Raw genomic sequence first — 12,895 nt, forward strand, 5'->3', positions numbered from 1 at the left:
ATGATTACTATGGTGAGCTCCAAAAGGGATTGATGCGTTGTAGTGTTATGGAGGGGAACGAAGATTCCATTTGTCATTGTTATTCAGGTTTGAGGCATGAGATTCAGGACATTGTTGATTATAAAGAATTTAATACTGTCAACCAGTTGTTTTAATTTGCTATGCTTGCAGAAAAGGAATTGCAGGGGCATGAACAATAGAGCAAGGGCAAGGTCAGCACCACATACACGCCATGATCAGCACCATCTTCGGGGCTAACCAAGCCCACCACTTTTCGGCCACCTCCACCAGCGAGCAAGCGACCAACAGCCTCTAGAGTTACCGCTACACCTAAGGCACCTCCCGCACGACCTTCAGATTTAGATAAAAATTCTTTACAGGTGCCTACCAAGAGTGCCTCATCCGTTGCATCGATGAGACACACTTCGGGCATTCAGTGCCACCATTGCCATGGCATTGGCCATGTGCTAAAGGATTGCCCATGTCAGCGGACATATATTGCTACAGAAGATGGTTACATCAGCACCTCTAACATTGAGGATGAAGAAGACCAAGATGCAGATGAGGAGGATGGCGAAGCCCTTAGTGACGAGGCCACAGCGTCCTATAGGAGCATCATTGTACAGCGGGTGCTCAGCTCATAAGTACAGCAACCTGAGAAGCTACAATGCCATAACTTGTTCCAGATTTTCTTCATCATCAGCAACCGTCGAGCATGTGTCATTATTGATGGAGGTAGTTGCAATAATTTGATGAGTTCTGAATTGGTCAAGAAGCTTGGCTTGACCACACGCCCACACCCACGTCCATACCATATTCAGTGGTTAAATGATTCTGGTAAAGCAAAGGTAATACAAACTTGCAGAGTATCATTTTCTATTGGTTCTTATGCTGATTCTATTGATTGTGATGTGGTACCTATGCAAGCTTGTTCACTCTTATTAGGTTGTCCTTGAGAACATGATAATGATGCTACACACCATGGTAGAAGTAATAAATACACCTTTGTGCATAAAGGAAAAAAATTACTTTGGTATCTTTGACCTCTGCTCAAATTGTACAAGCTGATAGAGAACGCACTGCTAGTTTGATTGATGTCCAATATGAAAATCAGCAAGTTGCTAATTCTATTCTCCCACCTAAAAAGGATAAGTCTACATCTATTTCTAGGGCCAAAGGGATTAAATTGAAGGGTGGTGTTATGCTTGCAACAAAATGTGACTTTGCTGAAATTTCTGATGATGATATTTGCTATGCTTTGGTATGCAAACGAGCTATGTATTTGCTTGATGATATTATTAGCTCGGTGCCTCCTGCTGTCACTAACCTTTTATAGGAGTATGAGGACATTTTTTAGCTGAGATACCCCCGGGGCTGCCACCTATGAGAGGGATAGAGCATCAAATCAATTTGATTCTGGGAGCAACCTTGCCCAACAGAGCTGCCTATCGAACCAATCCTGAGGAGACTAAGGAAATTCAGCGGCAAGTCTAATACCTTTTGGACCGCGGGTATGTACGTGAAAGCCTTAGTCCTTGTGCCGTTCCTATACTTTTGGTTCCTAAGAAAGATGGAACTTGGCGTATGTGTGTTGATTGTAGAGCCATCAATAATATTACTATTTGATATCGTCATCCTATTCCTAGGCTAGATGACATGCTTGATGAGTTGTGTGGTTCTATAATTTTCACCAAGATTGACTTGCGAAGTGGCTACCACCAAATTAGAATGAAACTAGGAGATGAATGGAAAATCATGTTTAAAACCAAATTTGGGTTGTATGACTGGTTAGTAATGCCTTTTGGTTTGACCAATGCACCTAGCACTTTCATGCGCTTAATGAATGAGGTTTTGAGAGCTTTTATTGGTCATTTTGTGGTAGTTTACTTTGATGATATATTGATTTACAATAAGTCTTTTGATGAACATATGGATCACTTACGTGCTGTTTTTAATGCTTTATGTGATGCACGTTTATTTGGTAACCTTGAGAAGTGCATCTTTTGCATGGATCGAGTTTCTTTTCTTGGCTATGTTGTAACTCTATAGGGAATTGAGGTGAACGAGATGAAAATTGAAGCCATAAAGAGTTGGCCGGTTCCCCAAACCATCACAAAGGTGAGGAGTTTTCTTGGTCTTGCAGGATTCTACCGCCGCTTTGTCAAAGATTTTAGCATCATTGCTGCCCCGTTGCATGAGTTAACGAAGAAAGGGGTGGCGTTTCATTGGGGAAAGGCACATGAGGAGTCCTTTGACACTTTGAAGGACAAGCTCACACACACACCATTGATACAACTTCCAAATTTTAGTAAGACTTTTGAGCTAGAATGTGATGCTAGTGGAGTTGGTATTGGGGGTGTTTTGATGCAAGATGGTAAACCCATTGCTTACTTTAGTGACAAATTGCATGGTCCTGTTCTGAATTATTCCACGTATGATAAGGAATCGTATGCACTTGTCCATTCTTTAGAGACATGGCATCATTATTTGTGGCCTAAAGAATTTGTTATTCATTCTGATCATGAGTCACTTAAGTATCTTCGCTCTCAACATAATCTGAATCGTAGGCATGCTAAATGGGTTGAATTTATTGGATCTTTTCCTTATATTATCAAACATAAGAAAGGGAAGGATAATGTGATTGCTGATGCTTTGTCTAGACGATATACATTGCTGTCCCAACTTGATTGTCGGATTTTTGGGCTTGAATCAGTAAAAGAACAATATGCACTTGATCCTAATTTTAAGGACGTGTTGCTAAATTATAGAGAGGGACGTACATGGAATAAGTTTATGATTAATGATGGGTTTTGTTTAGAGCTAACCGCCTATGCATTCCGGTTGGCTTCGTTCATCTTTTGTTGTTGTAGGAGGCACATGGAGACGGATTGATGGGACATTTTAGAGCCAGGAAGAGAGAGGAGGTGCTGTCCACACATTTCTTTTGGCCTAGTATGAGGCAAGATGTATAATGGTACGTGGCTCGGTGCACCACATGTCAAAAAGCTAAGTCGCGGTTGAACCCACGTGATTTGTATATACCTCTTCCTGTTCCTTCTACTCCTTAAGCTGATATATCTATAGATTTTATGTTGGGTTTGCAAGGACTAAGAGGGGGAGGGATATTATTTTTGTGGTGGTTGATCATTTTTCTAAGATGGCACATTTTATTCCTTGTCATAAGAGTGATGATATTGTTCATATTGCTGACCTTTTCTTTCAAGAAATCGTTCGCTTACATGGTATGCCTTCTACTATTGTTTCAGATCGTGATGCAAAATTCTTGAGTCATTTTGACGCACTTTGTGAAATAAATTGGGGACTAAGCTGCTGTTTTCTACAACATATCATCCCCAAACTAATGGGCAAACTAAGGTAGTGAATTGAACATTGTCCACCATGTTGAGAGCAATTTTGAAGCGCAATTTAAAGATGTGGGAAGAATGTTTGCTGCATGTGGAGTTTGCATATAATAGGGCGGAACATTCCACCACCAAGGTAAGTCATTTTCAGGTAGTATATGGTTTTAACCCTCGCGCTCCTATTGATCTTTTGCCTTTACCTACCACTGAAAGAACACATTGTGATGCTAGAGAGCGTGTTGATTTCATTCGTAAGTTACACGAAACATCTAAAGCAAATATTGAAAGAATGAATGAAAAGTATAGAATTGCTGGTAGTAAAGGTAGAAAAGAAATTAAACTTGAACCGGGTGATTTGGTTTGGTTATATTTGAGAGAAGATAGATTTCCTAAGCTGCGTAAGTCTAAATTAATGCCAGCTGGTCCTTATAAGATAATTGAGAAAATAAATGATAATGCCTACAAACTTGAGTTACCACCCAAGTTCGGGGTTAGTCCCACCTTTAACATTGCAGATTTGAAGCTTTATTTGGGAGAAGAAGATGAGCTTGAGTCGAGGATGACTCAGTTTCAAGAGGGGGAGGATGATGAGGACATCACTCCTTTAGATGTACCCACTGATCCTCCAACCATCATGCAAGGTCCAATGACCCGGGCTCGAATGCGTCAACTCAATTTAGAGATGAGCTCGTTCTTAAGTGATCCTTTTCACACTTTTGAGAATAGACTACTACCTAATGATGTTATCTTGCTTAGGAACATTGGAGAGGGTCATGAGGGACTTAGAGGAAGAGGTGGAGGCATTGATGACCAGCAAGGACGTTCAACAGAAACCGGAGGCCCGGTTCAACATGATTTTGATTCTGCCTCGGCCTCTAGGACCAGTCTGCCTTAAACTGATCACCCAGGACGCATCCGAACTTTGTTTTCGACAATCCAAATATGGTTCGAAAGATAATTTGATAAGGAAGCCAATCCAAGTGGTCTCACGTCAAAAGACCATTAGAATCAATAGGAATCGTCGAAACAAGTCAGTGTTCAGAATCTGCCAGGGTGCTGCGACACCGTCTTTTGGTCCGTTGGACCGTGTATCGTGTTTGGGCCCATTAGAGGGTGCGTCCAGGGTAGGGACGATCCTAAGACCTTTATAATCATACGCCGCCACCGTCATTAGGTTTTTGGGTTTTGCTTAGATTAATATGTCAAGAACAGTTTCACCGTTCATCGGTTTATGAGACCCCAACTTCGTAAGATTAATCATTCATCTACAATTTGGTTGTTTTTTGTTGTTATTGCTTGTGTTCTTCATTGCGTAGGTAGGGATTAGCCTTCTTAACAAGGTCAACTGGATCCGTGTCTCGGTTGATAACCAGAGGAGTTATGGTGCTAAGATTGTAGGGTTCGATCTGAAGCCGGATCGGTGTGTCATTCTTTGCCACAACGATAGTTATCACTACCTGATGGAAGATCGGGATCCCCATTTCCATTACTTCATGCCCCTCTCCTTCAGAATTTGGAGGGCGGTGAGATGGTCCTTGATCTTCTTCTTGGCTTTGTCTGGGACACCCCACTTCCACGACTCTAGGACCTCTTCGATGATGCGCCTAGAGAACGCTGGCAAGGGGGCAGCAATGTCATCCTTGATGTAAAACCAATGCGAATGCCACCCCTTATTGGAGGTTGACAGAAGCATCGATAGGTATTTGTTCACCCGGTTGTTGTGGAGATGAATGCTGGCACATCCCACCGGCATGCTTAGCTCTTGCTTCCCGACCCGCTTCTTCAAAAGGTTGACGACGAAGAGATACCACCACAGGTCAAAGTAGGGACTAATCCCCCAAAACCCCTCACACAGGGCGACGAACGCCGCAATGTGCTGGACTCCGTTGGGAGTAAGGTGCTGCAACTCCACCTTGTAGTAATCCAACAGCCCCCGAAGGAACTTATGGGCGGGGGTGGCGAATCCCTGCTCATGAAAGCGAGCAAAGGACATAACATAAGCTTCGGGCGGTGACGACGCATCTTCATTACCGGGTAGCTGCCACTCCTCAGCGATAGTCTACGAGCAAAGGAGGCCACAATGCATGAGGCCCTCCAAGCGCTGAGGGGTGATATAGGATCTACACCATGGCTCCATTGGACGATTAGGAGGGGGGTGGATGCGAGCTTGACGGTGGCTGCGATGCGGGCGCAGGAGGCTCAGACGATTGGCGGTGAAAGTTGTAGATGCGAAGGCGAGAAGGCAAAGTATGGAACCCTGGGGGCAAACCCCTTGGTTTTATAGGGGCGACAGATGCGAGAAGGGCAACCGTCCTCCTAGATCTCCGTGCCTACCACGATACACCACCACATCACATCGCGGGATATGCGCCTGCAATCTCTATCCTTTCCCACCAGAGTCACGCCGAACATCTCGTCTTCCCAGGCAGACTAGGACTCTTATCCCGTAGAGGGGATACGGGTGAAGAACCATTTCTCCGACCTGCCCTAGCCCAGGAGTTTGAGGGCGGGCCCAATAGTTTTGACGATCGTCCCAACGAGGGATGGACCCACAAGCGGTCAGAACTCAAGCACACGAACCTTAAGGGAGTCTCAATCCACGATTGAGTCTCAACCGGACTAACCCTAGACGAATCCCCGCGAATGGGATACCAGGGTTACCTTTAGGCTATCTAGTTGTCAAAACACCAAATCTCACAGCCATAACCACGGAGGGTCCGAAATACCCCCCATGCGATTCTATCCGAATCACCTAGGGGCTCGGGGGCTACACCCAACGGGTGCGCTCGCGCGCACTCTCTGGCGAATTGAAAAAAAAAACCCCGGGCGATTCTAGCCGAATCACCCTAGGGCTCGGGGGCTACATCCGTCGGGTGCGCTCGCGCGCACCCTCTGGCAAGTCAAATCACTCCCTGGGTGATTCTATCTGAATCACCCAGGGGCTCAGAGGCTACTGTTGGGGACCTAATACTAGGATACCCAATGAGGTGAAGCTAATAACCATCAAACATTAATGTTTTCAAGCGGACAAGAACGTAACTGCACTTCTTGTCCATACGACCGGAGGTTGGCCGCGCCTCGCCCGACTCCAAAAGGTTGGCTCCGCCTCACCCGACCTCCGAGGGCTGGACTCCGCCTCACCCGACGTCTAGGACAGACTTCGCCTCGCCCGATGTCTGGGGCAGACTCCGCCTCGCTCGATGACTGAGGGCTAGCTCTGCCTCGCCCGATGACCGGGGACGAGTCTCGACTCGCCCGACCCCTGAGGGCTGGCTCCGCCTCGCCCGACGGCTAAGGGCTGGCTCCGCCTCGTCCGACGATTGCGCCTTGCTCCTTCATAATGACGGGCACAGGGTAAGATAGGACATTCGAGTCAACCGCAGTACCGAGGACCATGCCCTACACGCCTGCAAAAAGGTACCACCAGGATACGATGGGATGGGCACTTTAAGCCCTTTCCAGCCTGATAAAGCCCAAACAGTGTTGTAAGTGCCGGCTTTTGTCTTACAGTGTTGTGGGCGACGCCGTCAGCCCTCGGACGCGGGTCCTAACATAAGCATACGACAACCACTACAATCCAAAAGGAAACTCACATCATCTACAGTGACGGACGTATGGTCACTTCCCCGTCTACTCCCCATAGAGTCACACCTCGGCTCCCTGGCATGCCGCGTCGTCCGCCGGTGTAGGATAGGACGTACCCACTTGCTGAATGAGGCCAGGGCACGACCCTATAAGGATCAGTGAACACGTCATCTCTGACACGGTCTGCCATGTCAGCAGGGCAGGAACAAGGGAAAAGGAAGACCCTGCTCCTTCGAAGGGCCTTCTCTACCCTCTGGTTTTTTTCTCTTTCTCTCATCTGTAATCCCTGCTCCCCTTGGTCTATAAAAGGGAGGGCAGGGCACCCCACTAAGGGGATGGATCGATTCGACACACAACACACAACCAAGCAGCAACCAAGCTCTTGGCATCTTTTCGACCTTTCCATCAGAGACTTGGGACATGTCCCTCTCTTGACCGTTTGTATCCCCTACTACGAACCTTTTTCGGTACTAATAACACGAGCAACAACAAACTGGACATAGGGACATTCTGCCCGAACCAGTATAAACCTTGTGTCCTTTAGTATACCATCCGAATCTAACGCACAATAAATATAAATTTACTAGTTAGTGTTTGTTCGAAACACCGACACTGTTTTTTTTTGCACCGATGACAATGTAGAGATGCTTGCCATTGCACACATGAGCTTGTTCCGACGCTACCAACTAGTGCACGACTGTGGCCACAAGTGTGAGAGGTTAGTTGGACAAGCATTCACACGAAAGAGGCATTTTGTATTATATCCTACCATCATATGCCTTGTGTTGTTGGATGCATAAGATGAGTATTCCTGTGTTGAGCTAAGAGACCTTGATCTCTAAAACAATCTTCTCTTTAGAACGAGAAGTAGACGAGTAAAGTAGGAAACACCATGGATAAATAGCTCACTAGCCGTTTTTGTTTCTCTTACCCAATTTCACACTTGCGTGAGGGAAAATGCAATTCTCCCATTATTTACCATTTATACAAAAAAACTTTTTTTTTTTTTACTTTCAGGAGGGGGGGGGGTTGTTACTCCCCACCTAATTTCATTGCTTGTTAAGTTTTTGGCCTTTTGGCTTACATGATAGGAAAGGTTCTGGGAAAGAATGAGTTTACATTGCGCTTTCAATTGAGGCTTCAAAAAGCCTGCACCAGTTGTCAGCGATCGGCTTTTGTCTTCCCGGCAGCCTTGCCCGCCATAGCTTGGCTTCGGCCTTGCATGAAAGCAGAAGCTGTCATAGGGAGAGTGATTCATTTCGGAAGACAATTCCATTTCGTTGATTCCATAACTGCCAGCAGCATAGGGTGATGAGCATGCTGTGTTGCTTCGCGAGGACAGTATAGATCTTGATGGCTGTGTGTATGTCGCTAGACCGTATCCCCGTCTGCGGTAAAGAGGCCCCAATGGCGCTCCAGAATTGAGCGTCAGGACCACAATGAAAGAGCAGGTTCTCTGCAGTTTCTTCAGAATAGCTGCAGGAGGTGCAGGAAGGGCTATCGACGATGGTCTTGTTGAATAGGTTGGCCCGGCACTGAATTCTTCCCGTGAACACAAACCACATGAACAGCTGAACTCTAGGAGGCGTAGCATTATTCCAAATGAAATCTGCAGCTTGGTCAGAGGGTGCCCCTTTGGCCTTTAATAGCTTGTATATCGCAGATGCATCGAGTTTTCCTTGACCCAAGTCAAAAGGTGACAGTCTCTGATCTTGTTCTGCTGAGAGAAAGGATTGAGCAATAATCACTCTTACTTGCTGCAAATCCACTCGTGCTTGAGTAGATAACCTGTTAACGAAGGCATGTTCAAGATTTGAGAGGATGGCGTGGCGTGCCATTGCTTCCTTCTGTGTGCAGTGACTGACAGAGTGGGGAAATGATCAGCCAGTGCGTCATCTTCAGACCAAACATCCGTCCAGAAGAGAGTGGTTTCTCCATCACCAAGCTGCACTGTGGTAATGGCCTAGTATAAAGGTAGGATGGTCCGCAGAGTTTCCCAGTGATGCCCACACAGACCCCCTTTTAAGGTTTGCTAAGCTTGCATGCTGCCTTACCCACTGTGCCCAGGCGGAGGAGTCCACAAAGTGTAGTCAGTGTAGCAACTTAAGTAGCAGGCAGATGTTTTGAGTTCCCAAAGTCCCTGATGCCGAGCGCCAACACCCCCCCCCCCCCCCCCCCCCCCCCCCCCCCCCCAAGTCCTTGGTGGAGGATCTCCTGCCCAAAGGAAAGCCCTTCATCGCTTGTCAATTTGTTGGATCACCATTGGCGGAACCTGCATTGAGGACATCACATAGACTAGCTGAGAGTCAAGAATTGAGTTGATGAAGACAGCACGGCCCATAGTGTTTAACAGTTTCGCCTGCCAGGAAGACAAAAACATGTCCGTTCTGTCGATGTAAGTTGAGAATGCTGATACTGGAAGTTTTGTTGAGGATAGTGGTAAGCTCAGATAGTTCTGGGGGAAAGATTCCTGTCTGCACCCAAGAACACCAATGCACTGCTGAAGCAAGTTTTCATCCAGATGGATGGGCACTACTGTGTTTTGTTGTAGTTGATTGTCAGTCCAGTTGCTGCCGCAAAATGGATTGTCAGTCCACGGAGTTCTCCCTTGATGACAATAGGCATGTCATCGGCATACTGAAGCATGGCGCAATGGGCTGAGCTATCTATCGGGTGTTTGATTTCTTGTGCATATTTCTTGATCAGAGCTTGAAGGGTGTCGGCAACAAGAAGGAATAGATATGGTGACAACAGGTCTGTTAGTCGCTGAATTCTTACTCTGGGTAGTAGCAGAATTCTTACTCTCATCAAAAGAGGATGATACTAGAAGTTGGGATAATTTTCTGGTTTATTTCCAAATGTCATGTCAACCTGAGGGGTTGGGGATACATATTTATAGGCTGCTAGCCAGCCAAGCATATGTCAAGATGCTAGTCTAAGATGTCCTAGATGCTAGTCCAAGATGTTGTCTAGATGTTGTCCTAGATGCTAGTCCTAGATGCTAACATGCTGTCCTCCAGTCAAGGATACTGTTCTTGATGGACAGCAAGACCACAATGTTGCTGCAGCCCCACAAAGACGTACACAGAGACTTATCCATCATTTGCTGTCCTCCAGTCAAGGATGTTGTTCTTGATGGGCAGCAAGACCACAATGCTGCTGCAGCCCCACAAAGACCTACACAGAGACTTATCCATCATTCTCCTCCTAAGTCTTGTGCGTCGTCTTGTGGGAAAGTTGAACCATCCCGATCCTAGAGCAGAGCTCGAGGAACTTGATCCTCTCAAGAGGCTCGGTAAGCAGGTCCGCAAGCTGGTCCTTCGTGTTGATGTAGATGTAGCTTGCCTTGATGCTCCCTTCCTCCAAACAACCTCGGATGAAGTAGTATCTCACCCGTATGTGCTTACTCCGTTCATGGAAAACAGGGTTCTTTGCCAGAGCCAGAGCGGACTTGCTGTCCATCCTGAGCTCCGCCGCTCTAGTGTCTCTGCCGAGGAAATCATCAAGCAGTCGAGCGAGCCAGAGCGCCTGAGTCGAAGCGGTGGAGGCCGCTATGTACTCGGCCTCGCAGCTGGACAGAGCCACCACCTGCTGCTTGACCGACTGCCAGCTAACGAGGCACTTGCCGAGAAGGAAGAGGATCCCGCTCGTGCTCTTGCTGGTGTCGATGTCGCCGGCGTGGTCGCTGTCACTGTACCCGACGAAGTGTTCCACCCCAGGACACCTAGGGTAGTAGAGGCCGTGGTCGAGAGTTCCCGCAACGTAGCGGATGATCCTTTTCACAGCCTGCTGGTGCTCCGTCATCGGTCGCTGCATGAACTGACTAACATAGCTGACGGAGAATGCCAAGTCCGGCCGTGTGTGGGCGAGGTAGCGAAAGCTCCCCATAAGACACCGGTACTGCGTAGCATCCACCTCCTCCGTCATGCTATCGCGGCTCAGCTTCAGCCTCTCCTCCATCGGAGTGAGAGCTGGGTTGCAGTCGGTGAGCCCAGCTAGCTCAACGACGCGCTTAGCGTAGGTGGTCTGTCGAAGCGTGATCTCAGAGTCATCCTAGTGCACCTCGATTCCCAGGTAGAAGGAGAGAGGCCCCGGGTCACTCATCTGGAAGGTGGCCTTCATCTCTTCCTTGAATGTCGTCACCTCCGCATCCTTGGTGCCGGTGATCACCAAGTTGTCGATGTAGACACCCACCAGCAGAGCATTTCCTCCACTGCCCCGTCGATAGATGCCGCCTCATGCGGACTTTGCTCGAAGCCCATCCCCTTTAGCGTGGAATCCAACTTGGCATTCCACGTCCTCGGTGCCTGCCGCAAGCCATAGAGGGCCTTGCGCAGGCGGAGCATCCTGCCTTCCTTGTCGGGGATCGCAAATCCCGGCGGCTGGTGCACGTAGACCTCCTCCTTTAAGTCGCCATTAAGGAACGCCGACTTGATGTCCATGTGATGAACATGCCAGCCCTCCTAGGCAGCTAGCGCAAGGAGGAGTCACACGGACTCCATCCGTGCCATGGGAGCAAAGGCGTCGTCGAAGTCGACCCCCTCCTGTTGCACGAAACCTTGTGCCACCAAGCGAGCCTTGTGCTTGACGATGGCGCCGGCTTCATCCCTCTTCAGCTTGTACACCCACTTAAGGGTGATCACGCGGTGACCACGAGAAAGGTCAGCAAGCTCCCAGGTGCGGTTCTTCTCAACCGCATCTATCTCCAACTACATCGCGGCGTGCCATGCCGCGTGTTTCTTGGCCTCAGCAAACGACCGAGGCTCACCGTCGTCACACGCAAGGTGCAACTACACCTCTAGGTCATGAGGCACTAGTCCCGGCACCGGCTAGTCATCGAGAAGGTTCTCCACCGTACGGTACCGCAATGGCTCGCCGTCGTGGTACGCGTCGATGCGCTCCTTGTCGTGAGAGAGCGGAGTAGCGAGTTCAACTAGGCTGTGCTCAACACGAGCTGGTGTTGGAGTAGACATGCCCGAAGAGGTGCCTGTCGGTGCTGGAGTGTGTAGCGGTGCCGGCTGTGGTGGAGCCAGCGAAGAACTCATCGTAGCCGAGGTCCTGGCTGGAGAGCGTGATGCTGTCGGAGTAGCAAGCGCCGGGATCGATGGAGGCTCGGGGACTGGGGTAGACGCGCTCATCGAAGAAGAGCTGCCTACTCCCCCAACTCCCTCGAAGTGGACGTACTCGATAGTGAAGTCTTCGTATGTTGGAGCCGAGCCGTCGTCCACTGCCTCGTCCCGCGCCCATCCTCGCCCTTCGTTGAACACAACGTCACGCGCCGTGCGCACACGCTGTGTCTTCGGGTTGAAGATGCGGTAGGCCTTCGAGCCCTCCGCGTAGCCGATGAACACTCCTGGAGTGCTCCTGTCATCGAGCTTGCTGATGTGGCCAAGCTCCTTGGCGAACATGAGGCAACCGAAGACCTGCAAGTGGGAGACCACTGGCTTGCGCCCATGCCAAGCCTCATACGACGTCCTGCCGTCGAGCGCCTTGGTAGGCAAGCGATTGAGGATGTAGATGGCCGACACCACCGCCTCTCCCCAGAAGACAGCCAGCATCCCCATCTGCTTGAGAAGGGCCCGAGCCATCTCCACAACCGTCTGGTTGCACCGCTCGACGACGCCGTTTTGCTGTGGGCTATATGACGTAGAGCAGTGGCGCTGAATGCCCTCATCAGCACAGTACGACGCGAATTCAGCCACCATGAATTCACCGCCGGCCGCACTCTGCCTCTATAGCAGCCTGCGAGCGCCTAATGGCATCCGCAGCCTCTCTCTTGCTATCGAGGACCATCACCCACATGTAGCGGGAGAGGTCGTCGATGAGCAGCAGGAAGTAGCATCATCCTCCTAGTGTGGCTGGTGTCACCGGGCCACACAAGTCCCCGTGCACTAGCTCGAGCCTCTCCTTGGCTCGAAAGCTCACCCGCTGGGGAAAAGGGAGTCACC

Source organism: Miscanthus floridulus, chromosome 13, assembly GCF_019320115.1.
Source record: "Miscanthus floridulus cultivar M001 chromosome 13, ASM1932011v1, whole genome shotgun sequence".
NCBI classification, from domain to species: domain Eukaryota; kingdom Viridiplantae; phylum Streptophyta; class Magnoliopsida; order Poales; family Poaceae; genus Miscanthus; species Miscanthus floridulus.